The sequence below is a fragment of the Balaenoptera musculus genome, chromosome 8, assembly GCF_009873245.2.
Source record: "Balaenoptera musculus isolate JJ_BM4_2016_0621 chromosome 8, mBalMus1.pri.v3, whole genome shotgun sequence".
Taxonomy (NCBI): domain Eukaryota; kingdom Metazoa; phylum Chordata; class Mammalia; order Artiodactyla; family Balaenopteridae; genus Balaenoptera; species Balaenoptera musculus.
This window is the reverse complement of record NC_045792.1, coordinates 12,061,432-12,076,344: the sequence shown is the minus strand read 5'-3', so window position 1 is coordinate 12,076,344 and position 14,913 is coordinate 12,061,432. Positions and strand designations below refer to the sequence as shown.

The 14,913-nt window shown below is 48.1% G+C and overlaps 1 protein-coding gene across 4 annotated transcripts in view; it reads left to right on the top strand.

The window, feature by feature from the left end:
- GRIK4 (glutamate ionotropic receptor kainate type subunit 4) overlaps positions 1-14,913 on the top strand; it is a 439,675-nt gene that overhangs the window by 336,128 nt on the left and 88,634 nt on the right. The gene's annotated exons all lie outside the window — the stretch shown is intronic.

Genomic DNA, 14,913 nt, shown 5'->3' with positions numbered 1-14,913 from the left:
CTTCTCCTTGGCACTCAGGACGGCCTCCTGCCCTCAGCTGTCCCCAGGAGCAGCGGGCTGTGTCCAGTGCAAGGCTCCTGGCAAGTCCTGGCTTCCGCCTTCCTGCACCAGGATCAGCCGGTGTGGGTCAGGGGCCGCAGCCCCAGCGAAATACCAAGAGAGAGGCCACCATGCTTTATGGGGGGAGAGGCGAGACAAGGGAGCATCGTATAAGGAGGGAATTCCCAGGTCTTTCCACTATTTGGATTATTCTACTCCCTGAATCTCGCCCTAATTCTGGAACCAGGGTTAGATTCCAGGTTGCTTGCCCGTCACGTACAGATCAGATCCCATAGGGCTGAGGAATCCCTTCGGCGTTCAGTTCTCTTCTGTCAGCTCTTTTCTGACCAACCCACCCCCGCCCTCCTGCCATGCCAATCACACCTCTCCCCTCCTGGCTGCTCCCTGTCTACTCCGTCAGCTCGGGATGCTTTGTCCCCTGGAGCTCCTTTCAACTTCCTCTTCCTTTCTCATTCTCCTCCATTAACCTTCTCACTCTCCTTTCCTCTGATTCTCTTACATCAGAGGAAACAGGGATTCTGGCAGTCACTCCAAGTGCCTCTCTGAAGGTCTCCCAACCTCCCCATCACTCTAATAATCAACTCTTTATTCTTAGTGTATCCTTTCTCCAACCTTCAAAAGCCTTAGAAGTAGGAAAGGATGCACTAATTAGAGCAGGAAGCAGACATATTGAAGAGCCTCCTGCGTATCAGAGTGGCTGACCAAGGAAATGTACCACTGAAGGGGTCACAGACTCACCTTTTCAGGAGATTATGAAGGATCATCATCATCTTCTTCACCACCACCACCACCACCACCACCATCACCATCACCATCATCTTCACCACCACCACCATCATCTTCACCACCACCATCATCATTATCGTAGGGGCTTTCATTTATTAAGCTCTCACCATGGGCCACTTACCACAAGAAGTGTGTCATTTGCATTTTCTCATTTAATCCTACAAAGTAGTACTTTTTATTAATCCCCATTTTACAAGTGAGGAAATTGAGGCTCCAGGAGGCTGACTGACTTGGCCTTGAACAATGTAGTAATGGCAGTTGGTTTTGAACTCAAGTACCTCTGATTCTAAAGCCCAAGTTCTTAGCCATTATGGCAAATTATGCATCAGAATAACCTTGGTAATTTGTTAAAAATGCAGATTTTTTAGACTCCACCCCACAAGAATCTGATTGGGTAGACCTAGCAGAGGGCCCAGGAACGGGTGCAACATCCTGCACCCAAGGCGATCCGGGTGATACCCTGGGCTGCGCTGGGAGGGCCGTCACATCTGCATCCTTCCCCGCGGTCCTCGTGCCTGAGAGGCTCCAATTCAGCCCTTCTCACGGGGGCCAGTGGAGTTCCTTTTAGTAGGACAGTGATTATGCTGGGCCATGAGGCCAGGTCACCCTTCTTGGAAGATAAGAAAGTAGAAGACAGGAGTCCCAGACCAAGAGGAGAGGAGCTATGTTAACGACTCCTCGTAGCTCAGGGTCGGAGCTACGTGATCTTTAAGCAATGACATCAGCAACCTTTTTTCATAACTTCCCAAATGGGGTGGGAGTTAGGTAGGCGGCCAGAAACTATGGGATGGAGGATCACAAAATGGTCCTTTCATGTATGTAACAAATCACGTACTGACCCCTTCCTATGAGTCAGGCACCGTGCTGGGCATGTAGGAAACAAAACTGAAAAGGCACAGTCCCTGCACCGAGGCAGCCCACACTCTGGCGAGAGAGACTGACATGGAAAAAATAAGTGCAATTTGGGTCATTAAACTCAAATCATGCCCTCGGGCTCATAATTCTCGGAACAAAGGAAGCCGCCTGCCTGTAGGAAAATTGTCAGGCAGACTTCCTGAGTCCCAGTGGGGGATGTGAAGTAAAGAACATTTATTCATTTTTTCAATATATATATTTTGAGTGCCTGTAATGTGCCAGGCTGTCTTCTAGACAGAGTTGAAAAATGGGCTTAGGGTCTGCTTCCGTGGAGCCTGTATTCTAATAGGGGACAGACAGCAGGCAAACAAATACTATATAATGCATCAGTGGAGGTAAGTGCTACAGGAAAAGTGAAACAGGGTCAGGAAAAGGAAGGGATGAGAGAATAATGGGGAGAAGCAGTAGTTAGGGGAACAACGCCAAGCCCAGACCAACTCCATAGAAAGCCCAAGCTCAGGCTTTGAAAAACGCCCCTTGGCCTTCAGCCCTGCTTTGTGATACTCCCTGGAAAGAGCCCACTTCCATCAGGCAGCACCTGCGGTGACAGAGTTGCCTGGTGGCTCCAATCCCACCCTCTACTTGAAGAACAACTCGTTAAGCTCGGAGTACCTCTTCACCTTATCTGTGCTTCTCCACCAGCCGCCACTCAGGCTGGCTTTCCCAGCTGCCAGGCTGCAAGGCTGCCTGAGTCATGAGGAAATAGCATTGCCAGCCACTGGCACCCATCCCTCAGCCCCACCCCAGTCCGGCAAGGGGTTCTGCTCTGAGGATCCTGCACAACAGCTGCTGCCCCTCCTTCCGCAGCACCTATGGAGGGTAGGGCTTCTCCAACCCTTTGAAGTGCACAAGAATGACCAACGGTGCTTGTCTGAAAATGTACGTTCCTAAGCCCTACAGCTATAAATTGCGTTAGTAAAACTGGGTGCATTCCAGGAATCTGCATCTTCTTAACTAGCACTCAGATAGATGATTATCATGCTGGTGGTCCACAGGCTGCCCTTTGACAAAGACGTACTGCAGCCTCTATGCATAGAATTTCTTCTTGACCTTCCTGCATCCCACCCCCATCGTTTTGAGCTCATGTTGAATGGAATCTGCTACAGAAGTGACCATTAAAGAGGATGATGATTTTGACCTTCAGCTACCCTAAGGGGCACACATCCTTGATTGGACTTATAAAGTGAGTCACAATAATCCTCTTTATTGCCCATTTTTCTTCAACAAATCTGGTGACCGTACCGCTGCTTTCCTGCCTGGCTCGCGTGCCGTGAGTAGCAGTGAGAACCCTGCAAGATGTATCATGGGCACAGATATAGCTTTGCAGCTCTGCTCCCCAGGTCCCATCCCAATCACCGACCCAATCTTTGCCTCTTGACAGGTGTCCTTCCCCTGCTTATCATAGGATGAAGAAACGGTTTGGGGACTGATAGTTAATTGGGCTTCTCTTCCAGGGTAGGAGGAATGTCAGTGTCACTCTCTAATATTCTCCCAATTCCATCCAAGGTGATTGCTGGCAGGGGAGGGGAGAGTGACAAGGAGCATCTCTCGAGGACCTGTTGTGTACCAGAAACTACATGGGCACTTTGCACAGGTCACTTTTGATCTGGAGGACAGCCCTTCAAAGTAGATAAACTCCCATTTCACAAGTGAGGAAACTGAAGCTCAGGGATGGTAGGTAACTTGGCCCAAGTCCACAAGTAGCAAGGACTCTGGGCACAGCTGGAATTCACACTCAGGCTTGTCCAACTCCCAAGACCATGCTCATGGGTCTCCCCCTCCTGGCTTTTCTCACTTTCCTGGAATCCCTAAGCCCCCAAATCAAAACACTTTACCTTGCTGCCACCTGCTGCAAACCAGTCCAGAGCCTGGCTCCTGGTGAGCTGCTGGGCTGGGCTTTCTTTAGTAATGGTATCTTCTCATTTGGATTTGGTTTTGTTCTTTCTCTTCCTATCTGGGGGAGTGACTATTAAGAGCTGGGTTTGACTATTTAGAAAGCACCACGCAGGGACCCAGTGGGTTGTAATGGTAAAATGTCTGAACCAAATACCGTATTCCCTGCCAGTGGCTGATTAAGGGATTATTACCATTTTAAAAATAGTTTCTTAGAATTTAGGGTTTTTTTTTTTTACTATTTAAAAAAATTACTGTTTTGATTCTGTTTGGAGAGGGTTTTCCATCTTGGAACTCTGTGGAGCTTCCCCTGGAGCCTGTTTGGGGGAAAATGTTCTCTACAGTGTTCTGTAAGTGACATTTCCGAACCTGGACCAGGTTCACTAGCTCCAGCCCCCAGTTTTTGCTTATCAGTGTGAGTTATCTCATCTCCATTCCATATTCTCCTTCCCCATCCCACAAAAGATGTCCTGGGTGGTATTGGAATAGTATAATCTCCCTTCCTAATTTGCGAGAAATCATATTTGAAAGAGGCGAGGGAAAAGAAGCACAGCCTTAGAGGGCCCTTAATCTCCTTCATTTTAACTTGGTTTAAAGATCAGAGGTTCCAAGCAGGCCCCCAGCGACTTTGTTAGGGCTGTAATAAGATGAGCACACCTTTCATCTGAGGATCAGAAATGGCTTAACAGGCTCTAATTAAGCCTTCGGGAGAGGGAGGGATGAGGCCGGGGAGTGTGTGTTGAGGGGTTATCTCTAGCTAAAGATGAAAATTGAAACTTTTCCATTGGCTCACTGTATATCGCAACAGGGTACCTCAGCTTTCTTCCTCTGTGCAATGAGGATGGTAACCCCTCAACATTTGGTCTGGCTAAGCTCAAGGATTATTGAAAACTAGATTTGCATAGCACTCTCTTCTGCTTGCCTATGGTTAGACAGAAAGCTGGCTCTGCTGACATAATAAGAATGGCTATCATTTATTGGGTGTCTCCTACAAGATGCACTGTGCTGGGTGTACTTAAAATGTCTCGTCTTTTTATCAACCATCCGTAAAAGCTATTCTCTCCATCTTGCAAGTAAAGAAACTGAGAACGTCACGGTCCTCATCCATTCAGCTAGTTAGTTCCAGGCTTGAGAACTGAGTCGGGGTCTAGCTGTTTTCAAAGTCCCTGGTCTTTCCACTCTGCAGAATTGCCCAGAACATGCTGGAGGAAACTCTGAGGCCTCTGGTCTAATCTTCCAACCCAGTGCAAGAATGTTCCCCACAGCATCCCTGAGGGAAACAGCCACACCGCCTCTCCTTGAGCATGTCCTGGGCTGGGAGATTCACCGCCTCCCCAGGGACACATTCCAGAATCTTCCAGGCACTGAGTCAAAACCTGCCTCCTAGTCCTGCCCCATTAAGCAACCCAGGATAATCAGCTTTCTCTCTTTTTACCAGCTCTTCAAATATTTAAAAATAGCTTGACTTCCCTTCATTTATTCATCCTCTTCTGAAACTTAGCATAAAAATTTTTTGAGCACCTACTTCGTGTCAAGGGCTAGATATGCGAGATAAATAAGTCATGGTTCCTTCCAGAGCTCCTAGTCTTTTGGGAAAGGCAAAAACTGCAGTCAATAATCACTGTCTAGTGCTTGAGTTGTTCTGCCCCTCTGATTTTTTTCCTCCCCCGAACAGTGGCCCATAGCTGTTTCCAATGCGACACAGGTGACAAATCTTTCACCACGAATGCTTTTTGGTTTGTCTGGGGCTCTATTAAAACATAAGGCCCAAAGTGGGTACCAGCTTCCAGATGGGGCAAACTGGCACAGAGCTGAGAGCACTGTGGGACTTTCACCTTCCTCACTCAAAACACTCAGTTTCTACTCACCACATTAAGTTGCTCACTGGAATTAGTCTTCAAATTTTTGATTCATTCTGAACTCCGGGGCTTGGAGTCAATTAATTACGCCTCTTGCCCCTCCCCCTAATCCCCACTTCCAAAATACACAGGGTTATTGTCACATGAACTTTTCATAGAAACCAGCCCTGGGCCACCTTTTCCTGGACCATGGATCCATTTAACTCTGTTCCCATGGAGACTGGCAGAGCTGGCCAGGAGTGGGCGAATAAAAAACATTGTGAACCGACAGCCATATTTTGTTTTCCAAAGCTGATACAAACTCAGCTTTCCAAGGGCCTGATTTCCTGGAATGACTGAGTGTAGCTCTAACCAGACGCAAGAGGGTGGACAAGTGGCTTTTGTGAGTCACCCTTGCAAACCAAGACTTCAGGGATGCAGTGTCTTCTAGAAGGTTTGGGGAATCCATCTCCAACTTCCCAAAGTTCCGGCAGGTCCCACCAATTGCTGGGAGGACAGGAAGCCTCTCTTTGATCTCCTGTGCTGCCCTCTTCCCTGACAGAAGCCCACACACAGGCATGTCTGCCCCCTTTCCGGGGAGGTCTGGGTGGGATGGTCCAGCGTTTGTGGCCATAGAACGTGCTTCGGCTGCACCTCTGAGTAATATAAAGACAGCTACACTTCTTATCATGGCCCTCTCAGCCAGAACACCAGGAAGTGTAGCAGACCTGCTGGGGTCTCTCCCCGCTCCAGACCGCTCCTCCTACTTGAAAAGCAAAGGACAATGGAAAATCCTAAAAGCACACTGTCAGGTGATGGCCTGTGTTGCCGTTGCCCGTACATGGCATTGGGGGAACAGTGAGGACGGAGACACCCTCTCCATGGACACATCACCCACCCCCGGCATCTGTGCCCTGTCCCCCACCCCTGTTAGTATGAGCCTCTGGGACAGCTCAGATCCCACCTGCGCTAATGAGAAGTCATTAAGGCTCAGACAAGTTGCCAGTGGGCAAGCTGCTAGGAGGGCACCCGTGATTGCTACTGTGGAATACATTTTCAATCCGAGGAGGGAGTTTACCATAAATATGCAGATCCTTTGAAGCTGCCTTTGTGGGTCCTGGCTCAGAGCACAGGAGTGGGGTTTGATTGCTGGAAATCAGGAGCCTCGCGTGCCATCTCCCCAGCTGGGGGACGGACCTGATGAGAGAGGGCCGGCTAGGGGTGCTGCTTGGTGGGCCATTCCCAGAGACTTGGCCTTTGATGAGGAAATTCTGAGGCAGCAGGTTCTCCAGAGAGAGGGGAGAAAGAGATCGGTGGTCTGGGGGCTGCTTTGAAGGTTACTGAGAAGTCACTTATTCCTTTTTTTTTTTTTTTTAATTTATTTATTTATTTATTTATTTATTTATGGCTGTGTTGGGTCTTCGTTTCTGTGCGAGGGCTTTCTCTAGTTGCGGCGAGCGGGGGCCACTCTTCATTGCGGTGCACGGGCCTCTCACTACCGCGGCCTCTCTTGTTGCGGAGCACAGGCTCCAGACGCGCAGGCTCAGTAATTGTGGCTCACGGGCCCAGTTGCTCCGCGGCATGTGGGATCCTCCCAGACCAGGGCTTGAACCCGCGTCCCCTGCATTGGCAGGCGGATTCTCAACCACTGCGCCACCAGGGAAACCCACTTATTCCTTTTAATTAAGGCACCGGGAGAAGGGGGGTTGGCGTGAGGTTTAAAATAGTTGACGATATCTCACAGAATATCCTACATTCTTAGGGTTGGAGGAGACCTGAAAGGTTATCAAGTCCAGTTCTCTCCACCAGAGAAAGCAGATGGGAACATCATTCCTGGGCTGAAAACCTCTCCGTGGCCCCCATTTGCTTTCAGGGTAAATGGCAGCTCCAGAGCAAGGCTGTCCCGTGCTGGTCCCTGCCTACCTTCGAGCCTCCTCCTGTGCCATCCCCCCTCCACCGCCCTGTGCCTGCGCCCTCAAGCCCCATTTCTCACCCGGCCGCTCCTGCTCATGTCTCCAGAGCTCAGGTCACAGAGTCCCTCCTCAGGGAGCCTCCAAGTGCTCCTGTTACCTGCTCCCCGGGCCTCTGCCTCTGCTGTAGCGTGCCCACGCTGCCCTTGCTGCAGGCTTGGGGACGCCGTGAGTACAGACCGCCCAGCTGGGAGAAGAGATGCACCAGTGAACGAGGGACTGGGGTGCTAGGACCTGGGGAGTGTGCGGAGAGCGTGGGGACCGAGGATTTTGTCACAAGACTGTTCCAAAGCCACTGCTCCCCATTTGTGCAAGAGAGATTCCACACGACAAGCCTCCCCACTGGCAACTGGAATTTGAAGATTGGCGTGGAAGGCCCCTCCGATCACTGATGCGTTTCTCCCTTTCCATTTGCTTTCCGTTCTCTAACAGCAATAGTCCTCTCGTTAATTGAAAGTCTATCAGGTGCCTCATCCTGTGAGGGCATCTGGTTCTCCTGGCCACCCCCAGGATGACTGACAGCCGAGGGACAGAAGAGCTGGCTTCCGAGGGTGTTGCCTGACGGCCTTCTCTCCTTCTGCCTCCCTGGCCCACAGACTTCTGGCTCTTTCTCCCAAAGCACAGGGACTTCCTGCTTATCAGCTTTGATGGAAAAGTCACTGACTATAGAAGCTTATTTACACATCAGCCACCAAACAAATTAGAGCTACTTAGAATTTCAAACGGGGGGCTGCTTTTGGACAGAGGAGCAGGGTTTTAAAGGACTGCGCTTGAAATCTATTTCTTGTAATATGCCCGATCACGCAGCCCGCCTGAGCTCAGCCTGGGGAAGTTTGCCAGTTCTGAGTGACTGCTTCCCGCGCCTCTTCAGCCGGCTCATGCCTGGGAGAGCTGCTAATTTAGTCTCAGGAAGCCTCCCGCATCAGTCTGCTCTGATGAGACACGGGGCAGGCTCCAGGCCAGAGGTGTGGGGTAGCGCAGACAGGCGGGCGGGGGGAAGGGAAAATCCAGGGAGGTGAGAGGGAGCTGTATGCAGGGCAGGCACCGTGGGGACATGGAAGGGCTCAGGCCAGTGCCAGCTCTCGTAGCTCCCCACGTTCCGTTCCTTGATTGCATCCTCAGTAAAACAGGAACGACGGTCATCATAGGATCTGCTCTGTGTGCGTCATCAAATGTTTGTGAGAACAAAATGAAATATTTTTTATAGATGTGCTTTGAGGATTCCACTCTATTGTGCACATTTTAGTTCTGCTGTCTCTCAGGGGGATGTCTGTCGATATATTTCTCTTTCTCTGCATGCAGTATTCCCGGGATCTCGCTTCTCGCCTGGTTTGGGGAAAGACAAAGCAGGGCTGAGCCATATGCTCACGTCACTCCTGCTGCAACTCCAGAGCCCTGCAAGAAGGCTGCAAGGGCCAGCGCGTGCCAACCAGGCTGGTAGAAATAAATTCTGCCAGCTGGCCCCTCCCTGCTTCGGGAAGGGCTCCCCACGGCCCTCCTCCACCCCTCCCTCTCCTTCCTCTGTCCCTAACCTCTGTCCTCCACTCCCTAACGTGGTGGTATCACCAGTTCCACTTTGCAGTGGCTCTGGGTGGGTGTGCAGACAAAAACCAGAAGTCAAGGCTCTACTCCTGGGAGAATCCCCAGCACATCTAGGGCGTGCCTGACGTGGCACTGCCCAGACAAGAGCTGCTGACACCACCCCCACCCCCAACTAAAAGCGCCCCATCTTCCCAGAGCACGGTGAGGCACAGCCGCACACCATCTCCCACCTGCAGCCTGCACCCACCTAGGGGCAGCAATGGGCCATCCTCAGTCCATCCTGAAAGCTCAGCGATGCATCTGCCCCCACCCTCCAGCATTCTCCTGACTCCTGGAGGACGGCAGGTGGGGGAGATCAGCTTCATCCTTCAGCCCAGATGCTTCCTTAGAACCATTAGTTCAATTGGCATCTGCCGTTCAGAGCTCAAAGTTGTGTATTATTAATACAACTGCTTCTCCAAGATACTGCTGTACCCGGCGAGCTTAACAAATGAAGCCGGGCACTCTCCATGCCCTGACTGTGTCGTGTTCGTGGGCAGTAATTTTCTTGTAAGATGAAAAATCTCGAGCATGCCTGAGCTCTCTGATAAATTCTCTCCTCGGCAGCTAAGTGGAAATGTCTTCCGTCTTCTGGGAGGTGAGAGAGGGCTGTGCAGCTGAGTCTTCATATTTACAGACTCTGCCCTGCACTCACCCCATGCTAGTTTGATTATCTTCCCAAATGTTTAGAAGAGAGTCTGTGAGATTTTTGACCATATGGGAAAAAAGGAGGGAGTTAAGATGTAGGCAAAAGAAATCATCAAAATCAGTACATCTGTCCAAAAAGAAAGGTGATGTGTGCATCCTCACTGCCCTGCTCGGGGAAATTTAACTTCTGAAACCCTAAGCTAGTTGGAGGGTCTATTAGATTCCTAAGAGCATCCGTGGAGATTAGCATATTTAACCAGATCCCAGTGGGGTGAGCTGAGCTCCATTCCTGCCCTACATAGTATGTATCTGTCACCAGAGCCGCTGTCGGTTTGTTCTCTTTGGCAGGAGGAGTGGTGAGGGCGAGACTAAATTCCACTTCACATCCCAGAGGTTGGGGATTCGGGATAGAAGTCTGGGCACATCTTGGCAAGAGTCAAAAATTCAGGTGCAGATGAGTACAGTTGATCTGCATTATTTGCAGATTCCATATTTGCAAATTGGTCTACTCGCTAAAATATATTTTAACCCCAATGCAATACTCATGGTGCTTTCACAGACACGCACAGAGCAGTGAAAAATTTGAGTGGGTTGCCAGGCATGTTCCCAGCTGGGGTCCAGCAAGGTGATGCTCTGCCTTCTTTCGGCTCATACTGTAAACAAGTGTGCTTTTCACAGTCTCTGCAGTGTCATGTCTTTCACATGTTTGTGCTTTTTCTTGGAGATTTTGCTGTTTAAAATAACCCTCGTACTTAACGCTGAAGTGCTGGCTAGTGTTCCTAAGGGCAAGAAATCTGCAATGTGCCTTACAGAGAAAATACAGGCGTTAGAAAAGCGTTGTTCAGGCATGACATTTAATGCTGTTGTCCAATATTATTGAATCAACAGTATGTATTAAATAAGATGTCTATCAGCAGAAACACACATAAATCGAGGTTATGTGTTAATTGGTTGATGAAAATGTTGTGACCAGAGGTTCACAGGAACCTAACCCTGTTTTTCCCTTAGGAGAAATGGTTCAGTCTCCCTAATTCAGTGCTTGTGGCAACCTTATAGAACGCAACTACCATGAATAACGAGAACCAACTGTAATGAGTTCAGCCAGGAGAGAAGACCAGGAAGGAGCAAACAGGAATGGCTGAAGTTTTCCTACAGTGGCCTTTTCCTTCTGCATTCATGACCCCATACTCCTGCTCTCTTGTTTTCTCACAATGTCCAAGGACCTCATCTGCCCCTTGATACTCTGGCCTTGCTTCTGATTTCCCTGATGTAGAAGTAGAATCTAGATCCCACATTCTTGGGGCCGAAAGGATTAATAAAGGCCCTCTAGATCACTACTCAAATCAAATGCTTGAATTCTTGCAAATGTGTTCTCATAAAGTAGAGTCTGTGCTTGAATGCCTCCAGTGTTGGGGAACTCAGTACCTATAGGGACAGCATATTCCATCTTGGGAAGCTCTCATTGTTAGAAAGTTTCTCCATCTATTGGGTGGAATTCTTTCTTTCTGAAGCCCTCTTCCTCTTGTCCTTAGTTCCATTTCTTGGGTCCACACATCTAGTCCATCCTTCCCAGCACTGCCTGTACTTGTTCCTTCTAGAATGTGATTTCAATCTCTTTGCTGGTCAATATGCTTGGAATACACTCCAGTTAGTCTATGCTTCACTGAAAGAGTGGTGTGTGGAACAATATGCAATATTCAGGTGTGGTCTGAGTAGAAGAGCACTCTTCCCTTGCATCAAACCTGCCACCCCTTTGTAAGTAGTGTGTGCCGCTGACTGGCTGAAATATCTGGTGAATTGGATAATAATGTGTTAACACTTTGATATTTATTTCGATGTTGACCAGCTCTCACACCAGGCTCTCTAATGGAGGAATGCCAGGCATCAATCAGCCCCCGGGCTCAGAGAGAGCTGTTTCCTGGCAGGTGGGAGAGTGCCCTTCCTGGCAGCGTTCTCATAGGTGGCCACCTGCTTCATCTTTTTCTTTTTTAGTAGAACTTTTTTTTTTTTAATTTTTAAATTTTATTTTTGGCTGTGTTGGGTCTTTGCTGCGTGCGGGCTTTCTCTAGTTGCTGTGAGCAGGGGCTACTCTTTGTTGTGCTATGCGGGCTTCTCACTGAGGTGGCTTCTTTTGTTGTGGAGCATGGGCTCTAGGCACGCAGGCTCAGTAGTTGTGGCCCGCGGGCTTAGTAGTTGTGGTGCACGGGCTTAGTTGCTCCGTGGCATGTACGATCTTTCCGGACCAGGGATCGAACCCATGTCCCCTCCACTGGCAGGTTGATTCTTAACCACTGCACGACCAGGGAAGTCCAACCTGCTTCATCTTCGTGTCCAGGCAGCCGAGCTTCCCGTGCCCTCCTACAGTCACCTTCCAAGGCCTCTTTGTGTTGTCCCTCTCAGGCCTGTCTCTCCCCGGCTTTGCCCCACAGCCCTTTGAAAAGCTATACCACATTATAAATCTACCTGGCACTTTCAGGAATTCATGTATGAGTTGGAAGGGGCTAGACTAGATCCTTCTTTTATAGGTTCGATGACTGAAGACTCAAAAGAAGGGACTTGCCCAAAGGAATTTCATAATTCAATTCAACAGATATTTATTGAGCACCCATTCTAGGCCAGGCACTGTCCTGGGATCTGGAGCTCCAAAGGGGAATTTATTAATGCAATTGTCAGATATTTACTAAGCACTGATTCCACACTAGGCATTGGGCATATGTGGCAAATAAGTCAGAGCCTCACCAGTCATGGAATGTATTTTGTAGTGCAGGAAATGGACTTGAAGCAAATAATTATCTAAATAATTATATGAAATAAATAATTATCTAAATAATTATATGATGAGTGCTACAAAGAAGAAGTTCAGGGCATTATGCCTGAGTCTCTGTGATGGGGAGTGAGAGGTTGGGAAGGGCCTCCCCAAGGGGGTGACATTCAGGCCAAAGGTTGATGGATAGCTGGGCATCCCCAGGTGAAGAGCCCAAACAAGGGCTGCCAGAGCTAGTGGTCACGTGTGCAATTCAGAGACCAGAGCCAGTTGAAGACAGGGCCACATCAGGAAGCCAGAGTCCCTGATGCTTTACTTTTTCCACTGTCCCCCACTGTCCTCTTCCTCAAACTTTATTTAAATATCCTCTCATATATCACCTCACACCAGTCAGAATGGCCATCATCAAAAAATCTACAAACAGTAAATGCTGGAGAGGGTGTGGAGGAAAGGGAACCCTCTTGCACTGTTGGTGGGAAGGTAAATTGATACAGCCACTATGGAGAACAGTATGGAGGTTCCTTAAAAAACTAAAAATAGAACTACCATACGACCCAGCAATCCCACTACTGGGCATATACCCTGAGAAAACCATAATTCAAAAAGAGTCATGTACCACAATGTTCATTGCAGCTCTATTTACAATAGCCAGGACATGGAAGCAACCTAAGTGTCCATTGACAGATGAATGGATAAAGAAGATGTGGCACATATATACAATGGAATATTACTCAGCCATAAAAAGGAACGAAACTGAGTTATTTGTAGTGAGGTGGATGGACCTAGAGACTGTCATACAGAGTGAAGTAAGTCAGAAAGAGAAAAACAAATACCATATGCTAACACATATATATGGAATCTAAAAAAAAAATGGTTCTGAAGAACCTAGGGGCAGGACAGGAATAAAGACACAGATGTAGAGAATGGACTTGAGGACACAGGGAAGGGTAAGGGTAAGCTGGGATGAAGTGAGAGAGTGGCATGGACATATATACACTACCAAATGTAAAATAGATAGCTAGTGGGAAGCAGCTGCATAGCACAGGGAGATCAGCTCGGTGCTTTGTGACCACCTAGAGGGGTGGGATAAGGAGGGTGGGAGGGAGACGCAAGAGGGAGGAGATATGGGGATGTATGCATATGTATAGCTGATTCACTTTGTTATACAGCAGAAACTAACACACCATTGCAAAGCAATTATACTCCAATAAAGATGTTAAAATAAATAAATAAATATCCTCTTATAAATACGTAAGTCAGAATGAAAGGCAAGGAAAAGCAAAGTCTGACCTCAGGGATGTGGATTTTCAAGCAGGAAAGCTTATGGCAAATACCAATGGATAAGGAATAACAATTAAAATGTTTTCCAAACATTTAACTACACATCCACAGCCCAGGAAAGTTAATATCTTGGGGGCAGTGCAGCAGAGTGGACCTGCCTGGGTTTGAATCTGCATTAAGTGTGGAACTTTGGGCAAGAAACCTAACCTCTCCGAGCCTCAGTTTTCTAATCTGTAAAATGGGGATGATAGTATCAACAGCACCTCCCTTATAGTGTGGTTGGGAAGATTAAATAACAAATGTAAAGCATTTAGTCTAGTATTTGACATGTGATAAATGCTCAAAAGTATCAGCTTGTATAATTTTCTTATAGTTAGTCCTTTAGTTATAAGTAACTAGGATAGGAGTTCACTGATGCCCAAAATGTATTTATGGAGCATCAGTTGTGTTGCAGGTACTCTGCTAGGGGCTGCGTATAGAGTAGTGAACAGGTAAGGTGTCCGAATCCCCTGGGCCAGGCACTTTCATCCTTTTTGAGCATGACTCGCATTCTAGTTGCCAATCCAGGATGCACATTAACACCCACCTACACATAATTGAAACCAAAGCTTATGAAACAGTAGTTGCCCCTGATGTGTGGGTTGCACTCTGATCTATTCTGGATATATATTTCATTTTTAAAATGCAGGTCTTAACCCACTAAATTGATTTCCTAACCCACTAACGGGTAGCAGCGCAGTTGAACAAAACACTGCCTTAGACCAACTCAGCTGAAGGCTTAATCAGCCCAGGAAGGGCTCATTTGATAGGAAGTCTTCCCAGCTTTCCCCGGGATTGTTTTTGATCTCTTACCTTTGGCATTTGCCACTGTTGTCCTTTGATCCTGGGTTTTTACAGTATTGCGCATGTAAGCACATATTTTCCGCTAAAAGAATATTTTGGCTGAGAGAATGAGCTCTTCCGCCAACATCGATAACTCCCTTTGTTCCCCAGGTCAACCCCTCAGGCAGGGGCCCTCACACATGATCCAGTCTCCCATGTGAACTAAAGTTTTATGATTGGAGATATTAGATTTAAAGTCAATAAACATTTTGTTCCTTCATGCCAGGGGTTCACCACGGAGGCTTACGTTACAAATCTTTTTGGCTGGTCATATATCAAGGCACAGACCTATACT